The sequence below is a fragment of the Tursiops truncatus genome, chromosome 15 (genome assembly GCF_011762595.2).
Source record: "Tursiops truncatus isolate mTurTru1 chromosome 15, mTurTru1.mat.Y, whole genome shotgun sequence".
NCBI lineage: Eukaryota > Metazoa > Chordata > Mammalia > Artiodactyla > Delphinidae > Tursiops > Tursiops truncatus.
The window spans coordinates 75,251,957-75,272,809 of record NC_047048.1 but is presented as its reverse complement, the minus strand read 5'-3'; the positions used below and the strand labels follow the sequence as shown (position 1 = coordinate 75,272,809).

General features: G+C 49.9%; 2 long non-coding RNA genes across 3 annotated transcripts in view; one reads left to right on the top strand and one right to left on the bottom strand.

Moving 5' to 3' along the window:
* LOC141276560 (uncharacterized) overlaps positions 1-20,853 on the bottom strand; it is a 231,818-nt gene that overhangs the window by 57,465 nt on the left and 153,500 nt on the right. The gene's annotated exons all lie outside the window — the stretch shown is intronic.
* Positions 15,968-20,478, top strand: LOC117308280 (uncharacterized). The gene is made up of 3 exons (XR_004522261.2): positions 15,968-16,002; positions 16,541-16,838; positions 20,193-20,478. It is a non-coding gene; the product is annotated as an uncharacterized lncRNA (long non-coding RNA).

Genomic DNA, 20,853 nt, shown 5'->3' with positions numbered 1-20,853 from the left:
TTCCTCATCTATAAACATTAGATGGTTATACTTAACTTTCAGGGTTATCACTGAGAGGGTCAGATGAGTTAATACATAAAAAGTGTTGAGGTACCAATAAATGTCAGATATAGTGTTCCATAAGATATTTGTTGAATTAAGGTGGTGTGATAATGGCCCCATTTCACAGACGGGAAAACTGAGGCACAGGGTGGTGAAACTAATTAAGCAATGGAACTGGGTATCAAGTCCCTGTCTATCCAACTCTAAAGGCCACCTTCAGGCAAAGGAGGTAGTGCTGGGGGAAAACCTAGGTCTCAAGACTCCCACGTGGTGGAAAGCCAATGACTAGAGCCTGAAGTCTCTCCCCAGGGGAAGGCAGGCACTGGCGATGACTCCATCACAGCGCCCTTGGGGGACGGCTGTGCCTGGCCAGCCCCCATTTCCTGATGAGAAGCCCCACTCCACCATTCTCAGTCCACAGGGTTTGAGTGGAGTTGACCTCATCCATGGCCTGAAGGATGGTCACATAGCCCTGGTCACAGAGCCTGGCCATGGCCACAGGGTTTGGTTCAGAGATGGCCACACAACCCCACCTAAATGAGAACTGGTCCTGGGACTTCTACAGGAATAGTTGAGAAAGAGAACTCACTTTTCTGGGTTACTGGCCTGAAAAGGTAACAGCAGTAGTAGTAGTAGCAGTAATAGTAGCAGTAGTAATAAAATAATAGCCAATATCATAGAGCATTGGGTATATTAAGTGCTGTTTAGTGCTTCACAAACATCAGTTCATCTTCCAGAGAGACGTGGAAACTGATGATAGCATTCAAGCACCTGGATGCAGCTACTTCTGAAGCAAGGTCGCCCCTGACGTTTTTTTACATGACCCAATAAATTCTCTTTTGCTTAGACCAGTTGGAGTCGGGTTTCTATCCCTGACTAATCCACCTGCCTTCCAGACATTATCTAAGCTTCTATCTCTCCATCATTACTGTAGCTGCAACGGCACGCCTGTTAACTGTTTTACGCCTGTCTCTGACTCACAGGTTTCCACTGTAGATCTTGGGCCCTCCTGCCCATACAGAGGCCGCAGGTCTGCCCCCTTTCCCATGTGCCCCAAGCAGGAGACTGGGTGTGTGGGTGATACACATATCCTTGTTCCAGGAAGGAGCTCTGTGGGGTTTGCTTGGCCCCAAAACAGACCTCATTATTAGTGTAATGACTGTTAATAAATAGTCCTAGCTCCCGTGCCAGGCCAGCTGCTTTGCACGCATGGTGATCTCATCCAGCCCTCCTGACATCCCTGTGAGGCAGGCATTGTGATCCCCATTTTAAAGATGAGGAAAATGAGGGTCCGAGAAGCAAGGCCTGACTCACAGCTCCTGAGCCGCAGAGCCCACGCTCCCAGCTCCATGTCCCTTCCAGGACGTGAGGCTCACTGCCCCGGGTGTTAGAACTCAAGGTCGACTTGGTTTATAATACATGTGTTGAGTCTATATGTATGGAAAATGCATATATGTAGGTGTTATATAGGTTTGGAATCTGTATCTGTGTAGAATGTGGGTGTGTAATATGTGTACAGTATACACGTAGAACTATGTGAATGTGGAATATGTGTATATGTGTAGACTCTATATATTTGTAGAATACATGTATGTGTGTATATAATGTATGAAAGGGTCTATATGCATGTGGAATATATGTGTAATAATATACGTGTAAAATGTCTATGCGGAATATATGTATGTGTGTGTATATGTATAAAATCTTTATGTGTGTAGAATATATGAATATATGTATATAACAGATGGAAAGGGTCTATATGTATGTAGAATATATGTGTGTATATATGTATAAAATCTATATGAATGCAGAATATATGTATATGTGTAAAATCTATGAGCATGTAGAATATATAAATATGTGCATATAATACAGGTGGGAAATCTGTATGTATGTAGTGTATATATACATGTGTGTGTAGAATCTATATGTATGGAGAGTGTGAGAGTGTGTGCGTGTACATGTGCTTGGAACCTCCTTGGTTCGCCTGTCCTGTGTCTCTGGGCAGCAGGTAGGTTGTGCAGTGAAAGAAAACAGTGAAACAGTGTGCAGTGAAAGAAAACAGTGATCACCTCTTCCCAGTCCTATCTGTACTATCTTGGGCCACTGTCACCTCCCCTCTGGACCACAGCAGTCGCCTCTTCCCTGGCTTCCCTGCTTCTGCCCCTTCCCCCACCCCACAGTCCATTCTGTGGGCTTGGGCCAGAGGCGTGCTGTTAGAACCTAGACCAGATCGGGCTCCCACCTCAGAGTAAAACCAAAGTCCTCACCAGAGCCCACAAGGCCCTGCCTGGTCTGGCCCCTTTGTGACTTCCTTGATCTCATCAATCTCCCTCCTTCAGCCCCAGCCACAGTGACCTCGATCACACCAGGTTTCCTCCTGCTTCAGGGCCTTTGCACGTGCAGTTCCTCTACCTCAAATATGACTTCTTTCAAGTTTCAGCCGACATGCCACCTCCTCAGAGAAGCCTTCCCTGACTACCCCATCTAAAACACCACCCTGATTCTCTCCAGCTTCTCACCCTGCTTTGAGGTCCTGAAGCTTCTCCCCGTGTGGCATTCTGAGCTGGGTATATGGCTTATCTCTCATTGCCTGTCTCTCCCACTAGACCTGTGCCTCTACACACCTCACTGAGCATACTAAGTACTCAGCCTGTGGTCCATGAGTGAAGGAATACTAGCCAGTCACAAACCCTGCCAGCATTCAGGTCACCCTTCGCCTGGTCGAACCTCTTCTTGGGCCACACAAGATTTTCACATCTGGTCTCTCCCCACCGCTGTCTTCTCTCCACCACCCCCTCCTTGACCTTGAGGCCCCCTGTCTGGCCCCCAGAAAAGGCTCCAACTTCCTCCTGGGGGCTCTCGGGGTCCTTCCTGACTCCACGGCCTGATGGTGGAGGGGTATCATCCCTCCAGATCCACGCGGTTGGAGAGCGATAGCTCAGCAGGCCTCCCAGCCCAACCTCTTCTTCTAGGATCACTGCCATCTTTCTTGTGCTCACAAGGCTTCTCTTTTCACTTTACCCACAGGGCTGAGGCAGGGGAGAGGAAGGGAGCAGGAAAGCAGCCCCCGCCCCACCACGCGCATGAACTGGATTCCAGAAACTTCACAGATAGACACAGCGCAAGACGCTGGGTTTGGTCCGCCGGACTCCGGAGCTGGTCTGAGCCCCGGGCTCAGCCAACTCTATTTCCTTCTCGTTTGGGGCTAGAGGTTAACAAACAGAACTTTTCTCTGCTTGCATTTAATTGTTTATTTTTAAAAGGAGCAAAAAGGGAAGTGTCCGGAGCAACCCCTACTCCAGGGCGGTTCTCTACGGGCCGCAGAGCCCCAGGGGGAAATTCTGTCCTCTGGGGCAGTCCCATGCGCTCTGCGGGAACCCGGCGTTCCAGGTACTGAATATCCGGGTAGCTGAGGATGACCTCCTCAACCAGGCAGCGGAAGAGTGTGGCCTGCGGTTGACTCTGACCAGCCCAAGGAGCTCTGTTAGGCAAACACTTTTAAATTTTAACAGCTTTATTAAGATGTAATTCACATACCATACAATTCACCCACTTAAAGTGTACAATTCGATGGTCCTGAGTATGTTCACAGAGTGCCACAACGATCACCGCCATCTATTCTACACCCCCAAATACCCCGGACCCATTAGCAGTCACTTCCCATTTCCCCTGCCCCCAAACCCTGGCAACTACTGATCCACTTTCTGTTTCTATAGATTTGCCTATTCTGGACATTAAATATAAATGGAGTCATACAGTATATGGCCTTTTGTGTCCGACTTCTTTCACTTAGCATAAGGTTTTCAAGGTTCATCCACACTGTAGTATGAATCAGTACTTGACTCCTTCTTCATGCTAAGTAGTATTCCATTGTATGACCAAACCACATTCTTTGATCTATTTCTCAGTTGATGGACATTTGGGTCGTTTCCACTTTTTGGCTACTATGAAGAATGTTGTCATGGACATTCACATGCAAGTTTTTGTGTAGACACATGTTTCCCGTTCTCTTGGGGATATACCCAGGAGTGGAATTCCTGGGTCATATGGTTAACTCTGTGTTTAACCTTTCGGGGAAGCACCAGACTGTTCCCCAAGGTGTCTGCACCGTTTTTACAATCCCTCCCGCAGAGTAGGAGGGTTCCAACAGCTCCGTATCCTTGCCAACACTTGCTGCCATCCGTCTTTATCATCATAGCCTTCCTAGAAGGTGTGCGGGTACTAGGCCAATGCTTTCTCTTAATTAGTCAGAAACACTTAAAATGGAGAGAGTTGATATAAAGATCTGGACTTCTGACTTGTCTTGAGGACAACGGCTTTCTGGCATTACTGGGATGTGTTCGCCATAGAAGCTGACTCACGGTTGTCCCTCCGGGTCACCACAGTCCTCACCCAGCCACCTCCCTTGTTGAAAGGACTGTGGCTCCTCTGCCATTTAGGTCTGTAATGCTCGTCTGGGTCCAGTTGAGATTTGCAAACACAATGAACCTTCGCCATACAGCCTTTCTGGAATCATCTTCCCTCAAGCCAACTAGGAGGTGAACTGCAAATGAGTTTTAACTCGTAGTATCCCACACTGATGTGTTGTATCAGCATGACGGTCCTGTAAGGATTCACTGTCCCTATTTCCAGATGAGGAAGCTGAGGCTTCCAGAGGAGAGGGACGTGACCTACCCTGAGTCACATGCTGGTGAGGCCCTGGGCTGGGGGCTGGGGTCTGACCGGGGTCTTCCATGATATCACAAGGTCTTTCCAGGTCCTTTGGTCTTTCTCCTCACATCCTAACGTCCTAACCCTGCAGGGAGAGACTCCAGGTCAAGATCTCTTTCTTGAAAGCACTATATTCGAGCAGAAAAGCCTAGAAAGGCCAGTCTTTCCACCGCAGAGTTTCATACAGTCCTGATCTGTGCAGGCAGCCTTGAGTTCATGTGTTCAAATCCTCAACTGACTGACTGACTGTATTCACTGGACCTGTGGGCTCCAGAGGGCAGGAACCTGACCTGTTTGTCCACTACCATGCCCCCTGTGAAAAGCATCAGCTGGTACCTACTATGGAGATATCTGATTGATGAATGAATAAACCGATGATATATTTTAAAATAGAAATTCCAATTTTTTTCTTCCTAACTTTTTCTTCTACAAAGGTGCTTTGTTAAACGTCTAACGAAACATGGTTGAAGTTCCATACCAGAGTGCTTGGATTCACACCGTGGCTCCTTCACCTATTAGCATGTTACTCAACCTCTCTGGGCCTCGTTTCCCTCATTTAGGAAATGGGGATAAGCAAGGTATCTACCCCAAAGTTAGTCCACGTAACTGCTCGGGACACTGTTAGAATCGGTAGCTATAATCATTATCATCATCATCATCACCATCATCATTTCTGTTTCCATCTGTGAAATGGGCCAGGGGCTCCCAGGACCAGGGTGAATGGAGGTGTTATCTTGGGATGACTCAGATTCCGGGCTGCAATGTGAAGGGTTCACAGGAAGGGACACAGTGTCCCCTGAGAAATAACAAGGAACCAACGGGTTGATGAGTATGAGGGGAAGTGAATAAATGGTGGTTAGCACGAGCTGGAAGATGCATGCTTGCCTGAGTTGCTTAATCCATCCGGTGACAGGGATGCTCTCTGACTCCCTGGGGGAGCCAGGTATGGGTCCTGGGGCCAGGAAGGTGCTCAGGGCACAGTGTGGAGGTGTTGGGGGGTCTGGCCGGCGAGGCAGGAGGCCCCAGGCCTGAATGCTGGAGGTGTTGGAGAGCGTGGGAGGATCCCCACGACTTCTGGCTCTGGAGGCCCCAAGCAGTGGTGATGCTGCGGGGTCTTCGGAGGGAGGAGTGAAGGCTGCCTCGGCCGTTTCTGCCTTAATGCCAGGGTGTTCCTCAATCTCTCATCTTCTTGAGATCCCTCTCCTTTCACTTTTAAGAAGAAAAACACTTTTCTCTCAAGATGGGGATGGTGGTGGCTGCCCTACACCTCGAGAGATTCTCAGGGGCTCACACTTCTCCTTGAAGTTTCTTTACCTACTTTGGTTGAATCCTTTCTTTCCACCCCAGTCTCACCTCTTGAGGCTGCCAGTCTCGTTCTGCACCTGCCATCCACATCGGGTCAGCCCAAGTTCCTTCATCCCTCACTCCAAGTAATAATAACAATGGCAAGAATGGTGATAGCCCACATTTTTTGAGCACTTACCATGTGCCTGGCACTGTGCCTGTTACTTTACCGGAAATAACTCATTTCATCCATCCTTATAACACCCTGTGTAATAGGTGGCCCTATTACTACCCCAGTTCACAGATGGGGAAACCGAGGCCCAGAGAGGCAAAGTCTGAACTCCATGGAGGAACTGGCAGGTGGTCTCTTGGAAGTCCTCCTGCCTGAGCCCTGAGTACATCTCCAGGCCACAGAATATGTCTGGCAGCCAGACGAGGACCCGGGCATCGGATATCTCTGGCAATAAGAGTGAGTCCCTCTGTGTTATTTAGGAGGCAGGCAGAAAATGTCAAGGGCAATTTAGAAGCAACAACTTATCTATGGGATTTGGCACATTGATCCAGTGCTCTTGGCCACGAGGAATAAAACTTCAATCTAAAGAGGCTTTGAAAACAAGGAAATTATTATCTCGTAGATCGGAAGTTTGGAAGTGATGGGGAATCAGGGATTGGTTAATTCAGCAGTTTAATAATATCAACAAGGACCCAGGTCCTGGGACTTAGGTTTCGCCCTCCAACTGGCTCTCCTCATTGCCTCAAGATGGCTGCAGACTTCATGACCTCTCCCCAGCAACGCTAGAGGGAAAAGAGCCTGCCCCTTTTTTGCCTCTAAGAACTTTCATATATAATTTTTTAAATGTTGGTATCATTGGGAACTCCACATAATGTTGTTTCATAAATGCCTTTTTAAAAATTGTAGTGAGAGCATTTAACACGAGGCCTATCCTTTTAACAAATTTTTAAGTGTACCACACATTACTGTTAAGACACCCTGTTGTAGAGCAGATCCTGAGAACTTAATTCATCTTACACAACTGAAACTCTATATCCATTGAATTGCAACTCCTCGTTTCCCCTCCCTCCAGACCGAGGTCAACCACCATTCTACTCTCTGCTTTTACGAGTTTCACTACTTTAAATACTTGATATAAGTGGAATCATACAGAATTTGTCCTTCTGTGACTAGCTTGTTTCACTTAGCATAACAATCCAGCAATCCCGCTTCTGGGTATTTATCCAAAAGAATTGAAATGAGGATCTCAGAGAGGTATCTGCACTCCCTCATTCTTTGCAGCATCATTCACAATAGCCAAGATGTGAAAACAACCTAAGTGTCCATTGACAGATGAATGGATAAAGAAAATGTGGTGTATACATTCCATGGAATATTATTAAACCTTAAAAAGGAAGGGAATCCTGTATTATGCTAAGTGAAATGAGCCTCTGTCTCTTTTGAAGAGCTAGGCAACCTTTCCCAGAATCTCCCAGTGGATTTCCCAGCATGTACCATTGACCAGAATTGAGTCCCATGCCCTTCCCTGAGTCCATGAGATGGGGGGGTACCTGGGCAAAATGAGCAAAATGGGTCTTTTAGGAAGGAGCAAGTGGGAGGAGTGGCTGAAATGAGGACTAGCTCGTTACAGGTACCAGCACGTCCACCCTGCGCTATCTGAACTCTCGGAACTGCCTCCGTTTCTGTGCTTTTTTGACCTCATACTGCCCCTTCCTCATAAATTCCGTAAGCTTACCGTGTTCCTCCAATAAATTCCCTTCCTGCTTAACTTAGCCAGATCTGACCCTCACTGAGACACTTGAATTTCGTAAATGATCGTGGGCACTGTTATCACCACATTACCATTGCTGGTATTTATTCAGCGCTTGCTACATGTGAAGTCCTATGCAAAGCTCTTTGCTTCCACCAGGGGTTCTCAATCAGGGGTGATTTGCCCTGCACGGGACATTTGGCAATGTCTGAAGACATCTGTGGTTGGCACGACTCGGGGTAGGGAGTACCACTAGTGGGTAGAGAAGGTAAAGGATGCTCCTAAACTATCCTGCAACGCATAGGATGGCCTCAGCAGCAAAGAATGAGCTGCCCCAAGTGCCAGTAGCAAGAAGGCTGAGAAACCCTCTCCTGACCAGTTCTGGAGGGAGGACTCCTGCTCACGGCGCTTCAGAGAGAAGTCTGGTCCCGAACGCCCGTCATGCCCACGTTGAGAACCCTTGCCTTACGCTACTAAGTAGAGAATGGCTGAGAAGCATTGCTGTGTGCCAAGGACCGTGCTGAGAAGCTGTAAGGCCAGAGGTCCAGCCCTGGCCCCTCAAAAGCGGGAGCCCATTTTACTTCTTTGGGTTATCCTGTTTGCCCGCTGCCTGGTTCCAAAAGTTGCTTGAGGCACAGCTAGAGCCCGGGATCGTTATCCAGAAGAGAGAAAAGAGACAAATGCTATATCAGCTCCATGGATAAATATTCAAAGCAGTTCTTCAATGAGGGAATTTCACTTGGGGTCTTGAAGGGTGAAGGGATGGGCAGTGAGATGGCAAGAGATTTATTCAGAAGAAAGCTCTTGTATTTCTCAGGAATTTTTATAGCTGCAAGCAATGGAAATCCAACCCAAAATTCATTTTAAAACAGAGAACGAGAAAGAAAAACATATTGACTTATATAACGGAGAAGTTCAGGGCTATGTTAGCTTCAGATACAGCTGGATCCAGGAGCACCCATGATGTTGTTAGGACTCAGGCTGTCCCCAACTCTCTGCTCTGCCTTGCCCTGTGTTGGCTGTATTTTCAGGCAGTCTTTACTGCCTGAAAATACTTTACTGTATTTTCAGGCAGTCTTTACTGTCATGGTGGCACAGCTGCTACAGGCTGAGATCTCACTAGCTCAGCCACCTCAAGGCAACAACGTCCTCTCTTCTGCTCCACAGAACTGAGTTCTCTTGGCTTTGACTGGATCATGTGCCCACCCCTGAACCAATCAACGTAGCCAGGGGTCTGGGAAGCTTTGATTGGCCAGGCCTGGGCCATGAGTCTGTCTACCCCTGGGGATGGGGCCAGCTCACCTGATGGGGTGGTGCACCCCAGGGGGAAAATCAGAGTGTGTTCTCCAGAAGAAGGGGGAACGGGCACTGAGTGGGCCCATACCACTGGGAATGCAGTATCCTCAACAGTTCACCCACCGAATCTGACAAGGACCTGCTTTGAGCCTGGCATCGAGCCCAGAAATAAATCTGGCACTTTTCTGCCCATGGGAGGAGGGAAAGATATAAATAAGTGTAATTCAAAGCACTGTGTGAAAAGTTCTGGGAGAAAGAAACAAACAAAAGGCTACAGACATTAGAGGCAAGGCGTGTACACTCATCCCTGTGGTGGGAAAGGGCACTCAGCTGGCAGGGACAGCTTAGGTAAGGCTGAGGATGTGGGAAGGGACAGGGTGTGTCTGAGGAGCCAGAGGTCAGCTGCTTGGTTGGCCATACGAGGGACGAGGCTGCAAAAGTCAGGGTAGATGGTGCAGGCCTGGGATAACCCAGCTGAGGCTTTTGGACTTTATCCGGGGCAGTGGGGGGCCATTGATGGTTCTAGAGCAGAGCAGAGACAGGATCTAGAGTTGTGCTTTCTGAAGACGAACAGGTGTGGAAGAGGAAGGGCTAGAGCATGGAAAGGCTGGGAGGAAAATTGGATGGCTGTCGAATTGTCCTGGGGCAGGTACTGGGCACTGGAACCAGGACAAAGGCCTTGGGGAGGTGGCAGGCTGTGGCTTTCCTTATTCATCTGCCCACAGAACCCCTCAACTCGGCGCACCCTAAACTGAGCGCAGCATCTGCTCCCACATCCCTATTACAGAAAGTGGTCCCACCAGCCTCCCAGTTACTTGGACCAGAAACCCTGGAGCTGTCCTGGACTCCTCTCTGTCCTCTGTGAGCCCCACAGCCCCCAGTAGGCAACGCTGTTGGCTCCAGCTTTCAAAATACACCCTGAATGCCACTTCTCACCAACTCTGTGCTCATCACCCTGGGTCAGGTCACTCCTCCTGGCCCCCATCCTCACCCTCACTCTCTCCCCACCCCACCCCCACCCCCCGCCCCACTGTATTCTCCTTATAGCAGCCAGAGGGATCCTTTAAAAAGACAAAGCCCCTTTTGTAACATGAACTCGAAAGGCACTTCCTGCACCATCCCCGCTCAGAGCCCTCCCGTGGGACTTCATCGCATTAGAAGGAAATCCAAAATTCCCTGGCCTGGAGTCCCTGCACCATCTGACCCCATGACCCTTTGGTCCTCCCCTCCCTGACTCTCCCCTTGTTCACTCCGCACCAGCCACACCGCTCTCCTCCCTATTCTGCAAACAGGCCAAGATATTCCCTACTCTAGGCCCTTTCACTGTCCCCCAGGGATGGGGCACATACGAGGGTGCCTAATAAATGTGTGTGTGTGGCAGGGCGTGAATGGAGGACAGAGAGACGGAGGCCTGAACCCCGACGGTGGTGTGAGGAGAGGGTTGGGGCCCGTGGGCAGACACCAAGGCATCCAGTTAGGCTGAGCAGCGCCCCAGCTGGTCCCCGAGGAAGGGACCGTGAACACCCCGGCCAGCTCCACAGCCCACTTCTGCTGATCAGCCCCGTGCCCGCCGCATGCCCCAGGCCAGGGCTGGGAGTCAGGAGAAAGGAGGAAGGAAGGGAGAGGACAGAGGAGCCTTGTTCTTTGACCGGCCCAGTCCCCCTCTCCAGCTCCTGGCCCTCCTCGAGATGCAGGGACACAGGGTGCAGGGGAGCCAGAGCTGATGACCAGGTGGCAGGGGGCTGGACACAATGACCTTGCGAAGTCACCTCGCCACCCAATTGGTCTCTGAGGTCTCCTGTCATTCTTTCTTAGAAAGACTGAAAGATCATGAAGCCATCTCCTCGACAAGCACGTGGACTTGAGAAATATTTGCCCAACGGCTCCTTGGGCCATCAGCGCCATCGGTGGGACATTTTTAGCAGAGCTGCCAAGTGGACTTCCCCCACCCCACCCCGAACCAAAGGGTTCTGCTTGATGTTACCGACAGGGGGACAGGGATCCTGGGAAATGGGGTGGGTGGGACCCCAATATTTGGCAATGTCCTGAGGCCTCGGAGATCGTTAAAGCTGATGCATGTGCCAGGTGGGGAACTGAGTCACTGATTCCTCGCGGGGGCGGGAAACCACCAGCGCACAGTGCCTGCCGGAGCCAACCTGTCCTTGAACCATGGAGACTAAAGACAGGAGATGTTGGGCCCAGTGAGGGCTCAGCAGATCCAGATGTGCAGGACAAAGGGCAGAAAAGGGAATGGGACCCCAATTCCTGGGTGAACTGCCCGGGCTTCTATGCTTCCAGACGCTCATCTCCAAGCCCATTCCCAAGTTAATAGTAACAGTTGACAGCTCACGTTCCTAGTCCAGTATTTTATACCCATCATTCAGTTTCATTCACTCGACAAAAATTTACTGAGCGCCAACACCATTCTAGATATTAATAATGACCAAAACACCCAAAACTTCCTGCTTTCCTGGAAATGACACCCTAGTGCCACAACAGATTAATGTAACATGTCGTGTGTTAGAAGGTGGTAAGAGTCTTGGAGAAAAATTAAGGAGAGGGGGAATCCTGTTATGGGGAGGGTAATCGGTGGAATCACAATTTAAAGGTCAGTATTGTCATTATCCCCATTTTGCAGATGAGGAAATGGGGCACAGAGAGGCTATGTGACATGCCCAAGGTCACACAGCTGTTAAGTGTCAGAGATAGGATTTGAACCCAAGCCCTGTGGCTGTAGAGTCCTGGTTCCTGAGAAGATGAGGATGCCAAGTCCTCTGTCTTTAGCACAGGCACCTCCATAGCCTTGGGAAAGGAAGGGACTTGAGGGAATGGTAGCCAAGGTGGGAAGGATGAGAGTTAGCTCTGGCATTGGACCAGTTCCCAAACTTCCAGCTTTGGAAGGCATTTCTCCTCCCTGGGCCTCAGTTTCCACTTCTGCAAAATGGGAAGCTGCAATTCCTGCCTGGAGTGGGGGCACCCTGGGGTGCCCCCCAACAGCTTTCCTGATTGCCCTGCAGTCTATTCTCTACCAGAGGCATCTCCATAAAAGACCTCGTCACTCCCCAGTGCAAGCACGCCATGGCTCCGGCTCACTCAGAACGATGTTCCAACTCCACGCCCCGCCCCCACAGGTGGCCCTGGTATCTTCTCCCGTTGCTCCCTCTCTGTTGCTCCCTCTGCTGCAGCCTCCCTGACCTCCAACTGCTTCTGCCCATCCCCCGGCTCGGTCCTGCATCTGGCTGTTCGCCTGCATCCCCTCTACTTGGAACCCCTTTCCTCACATATGCGCAACAAGTGGAACTTGGCCCTCACCCTAAAGCCAGAGCTCTGCTGTCCCCTTGGTGTCAAGATGCTCCACAGACAGACCCAGAGGGAGACGGAGACACTGACACATACAGATGAGGGCAGCCTCACTCGACACACTGGAGCACAAGCCAGGTACACGGAGCCGGAGACACGTTCTGGAGGCAGATTCACAAACAGCTGCAGATATGCCCAGGAAGGCACGCTTGGACCGACACAGCAGACGCAGAAAGCCATAAGCCTGCTCGGACACACCGCCACAGTGTGCAAGGCGTGCGTGGGCACACTCAGCAATTGTGTCAGTCAGACACCCATGCCTCTCTGTACACACACATGCGCACACACGCACACACACACACACACACACACACACACACGCTCCAGCATCACACACACAGGCGCGTGCACACACTTCCCTCAGGCGCCCGGAACGGCCCTGAGCCAAGCCTCCTGGGATGGGGACCGCCCGCAGCCAGCCAAGGCGGGAAGGTGTCTTGGAGAACAATGCGTCCCCTCTTCTACCACCCGCGCAGTCAAAAGGAGCCATTGTTAGGCCGGTGCGCACCACAGGGCAGACTCTCAACAGTCTCTCCTGGCGGCTGTGCCTGCGTGTGGGAGGGGAAGCCTGGCTGCTCCCCAGGCCCACCTGCTCCCGTCCACCCACCCGGGACCCCACCTCCTCCAGAGCCTCCTGCCTGGTCCTGCAGACCTCGAGGGGCCTAACCCCCTGGCCTACCTCCCCTTTGGGGCTGATTAACTCTCCTGAAGAGGAAGTCAGGGTTACAAGGGGCAGGGCTTGGTGGTCAAAATGTGGAATGTAGATCAAACACACATGCTGTGTGACTCTGGGAGAGTCGCTTCACCTCTCTGAGCTTCAGTTACCTCATCCATAAAATGGGATAATGCCACCTGCTACCTCACAGTGTTGGGAGGATAGTAAACTGAGTCAGAACATACAAAATGCCAAGGCAATGGTTGCAGCCTGAGATCTGCGAGGCCTTGGGCTCCAGTGCCAGGCCTTGGGCAATTGATGTCCCCCTCCGAACCTCAGGCTTTTCACCACGGAAGTGGGAATAATCATTGTCCCTCCCTTCGAGCTGGTGTCCACTCCAGCTCCAGGTGGGTCGGCACACAGTAGGCACCCAATCAATGCTGGCTGTGATCTATTATCTTACATGGATGGGGGCTTGTTTACTCATTGATCCCGTCCTTTCATTCGTTTGACCAATATTTTATGTGTACCTACTATGTGCCATGACTGGTGCTGAGCACCTCAGCCTGAAGTTGTTCTGTCCCACTAGGCCATGGTGGGCCCCTGAGAGATGTTTGTTGACTGACTGAATGAAAGAAGGCAATTCACTGACCATCGTGCCCTCCAGGCACCCCAAGGACACCAGCTCAGAGTGGTCAGGTGGCCTAGGTCAGCCTCTTTAGGGGCTTGTGACATCCAGCCAGGGTCCCTCGTCTGGAAAATGGGAACAGAACCACTGATCCCAGCTCTATAAGCAAGGCTGTGGTGACAAGCAGCACAGAAAGAGGGAAGGTGCTGCTCCGTAAGCAACCACGATTTGGGGCCACCCCGCCAGGTGCACCCCAATTTTTTCAGGACCTGCTCCTTCTCATCCTTAGGTCTCTGGTCAAATGGAACCTCCCCCAGGCAGCCATACCCACCTCCTGACCCCCACTGCCGCACTCCGATTAGTTTCACCAGAAAACTCCCAGCACCGCCTGACTTCAGATGATGCATTTATTGGCTCATCTGGTTTACTATCTCCCACTGAACCAGGGTTTCTCAATCTTGGCACTCCGGACACTTGGGGCCAGATCATTCTTTGCTGTGAAGCGCTCTCCTGTGCACGCCACGACTGGTTTAGCAGCACCCCTGGCCTCTACCCACTGGATGACAGTAGTATCCCCTCCCTCCACCCACATTTGTTATGACACCACAGATGCCTCAAACACTGCCAAGTGTCCGTGGGGGACAAAATAGTGCCCAGCTGAGAAGTGCTGTCTGAGATAATGAGCTCAAGGAGTGCAGGGATTTTTATCTGTTTGGTTTCCTGCTGTTCGCCCCAGTGTATACAGTAAACATTCAATACATACTTACTGAGTGAATCTTGAACAGATAAATCACATGGACATGTGCTCTTCTCTTTCCCGGAATGTCTTTCCACCCCTTTGTCTGATGAATTCCTACTCATACTTCAAAGCCCTGGTAGGCAATGTGTTTGAGAAAAGTGGGCTGAGCAGGGACTGGAGTGAAGAAGAGAACACCTACTACTATGTGCTGCCCTAAAAGGGGCCCCTTGACCCACTCTGGCCTTCCTACGCCCTGCAGGAAAGTGGGCCCAGCACAGCCAGAGAGTCCCATTTTTCAAGAGAAGCCAGAAAAATGGATTTTATGTGAAACCTCCTGGTATTTCTAATGTTGGTAACTGAGTCACATTTTAAAAAATTACATCAAGGGCCAAACCAAACATATTCCTGGGCTGGATGTGGCCTGTGGGTGGCAACAAGGTCTGCGCTGGGGGGTTTAGTGGTCACCTTTAGGGTCACCTTTGGGTACGATAAAGTGTTAGAAGACAGTTCTTCCTCGTGTCTCACTTGCATTCCCTTTGCTGTAGCAGTGTGGGAGGGGACCCTCATACAGCTGAGGCAGCTCTGATAGGCAGAGGCGAAAGCCCCAGCACTAGACAGGATCCACAGGCAATTGCTCCGCCCACCCTAGACAGGCTGTAGGCCCAGCTCAACCCAGAGTCTGGGGTGGAGGTGCAGGTGGACGGTCACATCCCGGGGACTGTGACAGGCCAGTCTGTGGCTCTTAAATTTCCACATGCCCGGCCCTGTGTTGAGGCTGTTCACCCCCAGATTCCTTGGCCTCCCTAAGAAATAAAGACAGGGCAATGAAGGCGGGGCTGGGTCTCATGGAGGCCTTGGCTTGTAGTCTCTTGGGCAGGCTTGGAGGGAGCCAGAGGCAGACTTCTCTGGAAAGCCCCTCTGCTTTGGGAACTGGCTGGGTGCCGGGGAGAGAGGACTCCCGGGGTCTCCTAGTCTCTGAGGCTCCAGCCGCATCCAACAGCTCCTCCATCATCTGCCCTTCCTGGGACAGAACTTTCTAGAAACAGAAAATTGGAAAAGCCCCTCTCTGCAAACCCTGGGCCCCCTTGATGGGAACTATGGGACTGCAGGGCAAGGGCGTGAACCCCAGTCCCAGGGCCCCATGTCCCTTGAAGCCACAGCCAGCTTCCCCTCTGCCCACAGCCCTTTCAAGGGTCTAAAGAGCCCTGCCAGCCATTTCCCTCAGCCAGACCTGGGTCATATCAGACACTGTCACCACCATCCAAGAGGCTGAGAGTCCCGTGGACCAGACCTCAAGCCTCACCCTGCTGAGTGAGCTTGGGCTCCCCAGTCTTGGTTCTGCATCTATAAAAGGCATCCTTTTGTTATAGGAAGTCAAGCATGTGGCACATGGTTGGTGCTGGGAAGGAAAAAAAGGAAGTAACATTTAGTGAACAAGGACTCTGCTGGTCTGAACAATCTACACATATCACTCTTCACCCTCGCCACATAACGCTGCACGTGTGCAGTCAACAAACATTTGGTGAGCAACTGCTACGAGCCAGGCTCTGAGGATTTAATAGAGAATAACACAGAACTGAACTCTGCCCCCTTGGAGCTTATAGTCTGGAGGATGGGGAGTAATAAGCTCCCCAAATCATGTCAAGTAGTGGGGAAAAATTAATGCAGGCTGAAGGAATAAAGAGTAATGGGCAGCAACTTAAAAGAAGAGGTCAGAGCTGCCTCCTGGGGCATTTCAACCGAGAGCCGAATAGGGTGAAGGAGGGTATCTGGAGGAAGGATGCTGCAGACAGAGGAAACAGCAAGTGCAAAGGCCCTGAGGCAGGGGTGTATTTAGCATGTTGGTAGAACAACAAGTTGCCCAGTGTGGTTGGAGGGGAGGGAACAAGAGAGAATAGGCGGAGATGAGGTTGAGACGGGGAGCAGAGGGGTGATTATGTAGGGCCTAGTGGGTCACGGGAGGACTTCGGTATTTCCGCCAAGTGAGGTGGGAGCCATGTGAGGATTCTGAGCAGAGGAGGGTCATGACCTGACTTCCTATTATTATCCCCATGTCGGAGATGAGGAAACTGAGGCTCAGAGAGGTGAAATCACGGGCCCAAGATCACACGGCCAGCGAATGGTCCAGGTGGAATTTGAACCCACATCCGTGTGACTCCCAGGGTCTTTCCATTTCCGACTGCCCCTGGTTCTGGTGCGAGTCAGGAGGCCAGACCAGGCGGGGAGAGAAGGCACTTCTTAGAGCTGCTCATTACAGCCTCCTGCCTCTGCCTGACGCCACATCTCCTCCTCACTCAAGCCCTCTTCCTCGCCCAAGCCATCCTCCAACTACCCGGGCCCTGGGTGAGCTCCTAACGGGTAAGACCATCCCCTCCCCGGGGCAGACTGGCTTTTCAGTGATGGACAAAAGGGGCCATGCAAAGGACCCCAGCACTCATGGAGGGTGACCAGCAAGGACCTGGAGCTTCTGGGGCCACATGTGCAGAGTGGCCAGGGCAAGTCCCTGGCCTCCAAAGTCATGCTTGCTTCAAGGACAATCACTTTCTTTTTCTTGTAAAAAGAAGAGAAATTGTCAGCACTTCAGTTTCACTCTGAGCTTGTCGATGTCTTTCCAGTAACTGAAGGGCAAGGGGCTGGGCCACTGCCCGGAGGCGGCCTGTGGACGCCTTTGGGGGCTGTGGTTGATGCCACCTGGCCCCCCTTGCATCACCCCTCTCTCCACACCCCTCCCGCCTCCTCCAATAATTGTGGTATTTGGTTTCCTTTCAACAACAAATGTAAAACTCTGCTGGAGGTAATGCAGAAGGGAATCTGTGTGCATCTCTGAACTGGGGTTGAATGGAGGTATTCTTAGGCGCCTGCTTGCAAGGGTGGTGAACCTCTGGTGCTAAAAGCAGAACTGCTTTTCAGTAAATGTTGTTACTCAAAAGGAAGTTGTCACCGCCACTGCCACCTCCAGCCTTTTCCAACTGCCACGTTGTCTGCCAGGCCCAAGGCGGGAGGGGGGTCTCTGCAAGTCTCCCCACAACCCCACCAAGCCCCCAGGGGAACCTCTGGCCATCTCAGCTGACCCTGGGCAGCCAAAGCTGACATTCAAATGCCCACAGACGGCCTTGGCACCATATCTCAAGGTACCAACTCTTAGCTTACTCAGCATTTACATCTCCAAGCTTGAGTACTCTCGGCTGTGCTGAGCTAGAGCTGAGGGTGGGGTCGGGGAAACAAGGAAGAGCTGTCAGTTGACTGTTTTTTCAAGAATTGTTGTCCATCTTGGCAAGTCATCCCTCTTAATCTTTGTTTCCTCTTCTCTAAAGTGGGGAGGGGATGATGATACCCCAGGGTAAAGAGCTAAGCATAGTAGTTGGCCATAGTGGGTGCTGAATAAATGGTAAGGTTATTATTAATAGTCAAAATGACACTGAATTTAAATCAGACTAGGGCTCAGCTCTACCATCTACTAGTTGCATGACCTTGGACAAGTCCATCACCTCTCTGAGCCTCAGCTTTCTCCCGTATAAAGTAGAAATAATAATAATACCTATTGTGCAAGATTGTTGGGAGAATTTGATGCGCTGGAGCGTGTAAGTCATCATGCACACAGGAGGTATGCAGTAAGCATTACTTCCATTCCCTCTCTTTGCTGCCTCAGAGAGGCTAGCCCCTGGGCTGTTGTTCCCCTGGAGCAGCCCAGCCCACAAGAACCAGCTGTGTCCTTCCTTCATTGAGAAAGGTCCTTGAAAGTGTGCACCAGAGTCCAGAGGGCAGACGAGAACTAACCAGACCAACCTTAGTGCAGCTGTTCAGTACACACCCCTGTGAGAAAGGAGTCAAAACAAACCTCAGGATGGCGGGTCACCATCCCAACCGAGAGAGCTAGCAGAGGATGCCCTGAGGTCCATTTCCCCCACCTGCTGCAGCCCTGATAAGTGACAAATAATTTACAGAGCAGCACCTGCACCGGAGCCCTGTGCTCTATGTGATTCATAAATCATCTCTTGGAGTCCCTGCACCAACCCCCGAGGCAGGGCCTCTCGTTACTCAGCCACTTGCAGGGGTGGAAACCGAGGCTCAAGTAGGCGAGAGGTCTGGTCGACTGAGATTTGAGCCCAGCCTGTGCTACTGCAAACCACACTTAACCGCCACACTACATCCGCTGTTTGAGATTCTGGTAGTGCCTCCATGTTACCAAAGGTACAATTATATTCAGAAGTGTCAGGGTAGAAAAAAAATTGTATTGGTATTCTTTGTCAAATTTCTTATATTGAGATTAGTGTAGATGCAGGGGCAGTTGTAAGAAATAAAGAGAGATTCCCATGTACCCTCTCCTCAGTTTCCCCAATGATAACATCTTTAAAACTATACCACAAACAACATGCTGGCAGTGATGCAGCCAAGACGCAGAACATCTCCATCACCATAAGGATCCATCAGGTTGTTCTTTCATAGCCCCACCCATCTCCCACCTCCAACTCTGTCCTTTCCCAGGGCAACCACGAATCTATTCCCCATTTCTATAACTGTGTGAGTTCAAGAATACTATATAAGTGGAATCACGTGGTATGTAACCCTCTGGGGCTGACTTTTTTTACTCAGCATTAATTCCCTAAAGGTTCATCCAAACTGTTGCATGTATCAATATTTTGTTCCTTTTTATGCTGAGTAGAATTCCAAGGTATGGACGCACCAGTGTATTTAACTATTCACTATTGAAGGGCATCTGGGTTGCTTCCATGTTTTGCCTATTATGAATCAAACTGCTATGAACACGTGTATACGTGTTTTTGTGTGAATCTGTTTTCATTTCTATGTCCAGGAGCACAGTTGCTGGGTCATATGGTAGTTTTTAAGAAATTGCCTAACTGTTTTCCAGAACACTGTACCATTTTACATTCCCACCAGGAATGCATGAGTGATCCAGTTTCTCCAATCTTCGCCAGCAGTTAGTGTTCTCATCATTTTTCATTTTAGTCATTTGGATGGTGTGTAGTAATACCTCACTGTGGTCTTAATTTGCATTTCCCTAATGGCTAATGACGTTAAACATCTTTTCATGTGTTTATTTGCATCTGTGTATCCTCTTCTATAAAATGTCTGTTGCCTTTTGTCATTTTCTAATTGGATTTCTTTTTCATTGCTGCGTTTTGAGAGTTCTTGACACATTCTAGATACTAGTCCTTTGTCAGATATATGGTTTTCAAATATTTTCTCCCAATCTGTAGTTTGTCTTTTCATCCTCTTAACAGGGTCTTTCACAGAGCAAAAAATTTTAATTTCGATGAGGTACAATTTATCAATCTTTTCCTTTTTTGAATCGTTCTTTCGGTATTGAGGTCTAACAGTTCTTTGCCTAGCCCTAGATCCTGAAGATTGATTTTCTCCTACTTTAAGAAAATAATAACTGTTTTATAGTTTCATGTTTTATGTTCAAGTCCATGATCCATTTAGTTTTTGTTATAAGGTGTGAGGTTTGGATCAAGGTCAAGGATCTTTTCTTTCTTTTCTTTTTTGCCTAAGGATGTCCAGTTGCTCCAGCACTATTTATTAGAAAGGTTATCCTGGGAATTCTCTAGCAGTCCAGTGGTTAGGTCTCCACGTGTTCACTGCCAAGGGCCCAGGTTCAATCCCTGGTCGGGGGAACTAAGATCTCGCAAGCTGCGTGGCACGGCCAAAAAATGTTACCCTTCCATTGAATTGCTTTTGCACTTTTGTCAGAAATCAGCTGGACAGGACTTCCCTGGTGGCACAGTGGTTAAGAATCCGCCTGCCAATGCAGGGGACACGGGTTCAATCCCTGGTCCAGGAAGATCCCACATGCCACGGAGCAACTAAGCCTGTGCGCCACAACTACTGAAGCCCGCTCGCCTAGAGCCCGTGCCACCGCAATGAGAAGCACGCACTCTGCAACGAAGAGTAGCCCCTGCTCGCCGCAACTAGAGAAAGCCCGTGTGCAGCAGTGACGACCCAACACAGCCAAAAAATAAATAAATAATTTAAAAAAATCAGCTGGACATACTTGTATGGGTCTATTTCTGAGTCCTCTCTTTTATTCTATTGATTGTAGTCTATCCCTCTGCCAATACTACACTCTCTTGATTACTGTAGTTGTGTAGGAAACTTTAATATTGGGTAGAATGATTCCTCCCACTTTGTAGAAAATTATATATCATATTTTAATTCCTTGATAAATGGGTGGCAAAGCTCTGTTCCTCAATTTACTCGTTTAAAAAGAGACTACTGAGGCAGAGATGACCAAGGGTCCACCAAAGATTTATGTTCCTCCTGTAAAGTGTAGAGTTATAGATAAGTAGCTGCCCAGCCAGGGAACTATATTTCCCAACTGCCTTTGCATCTGGGTAGAACCATGTGACTAGTT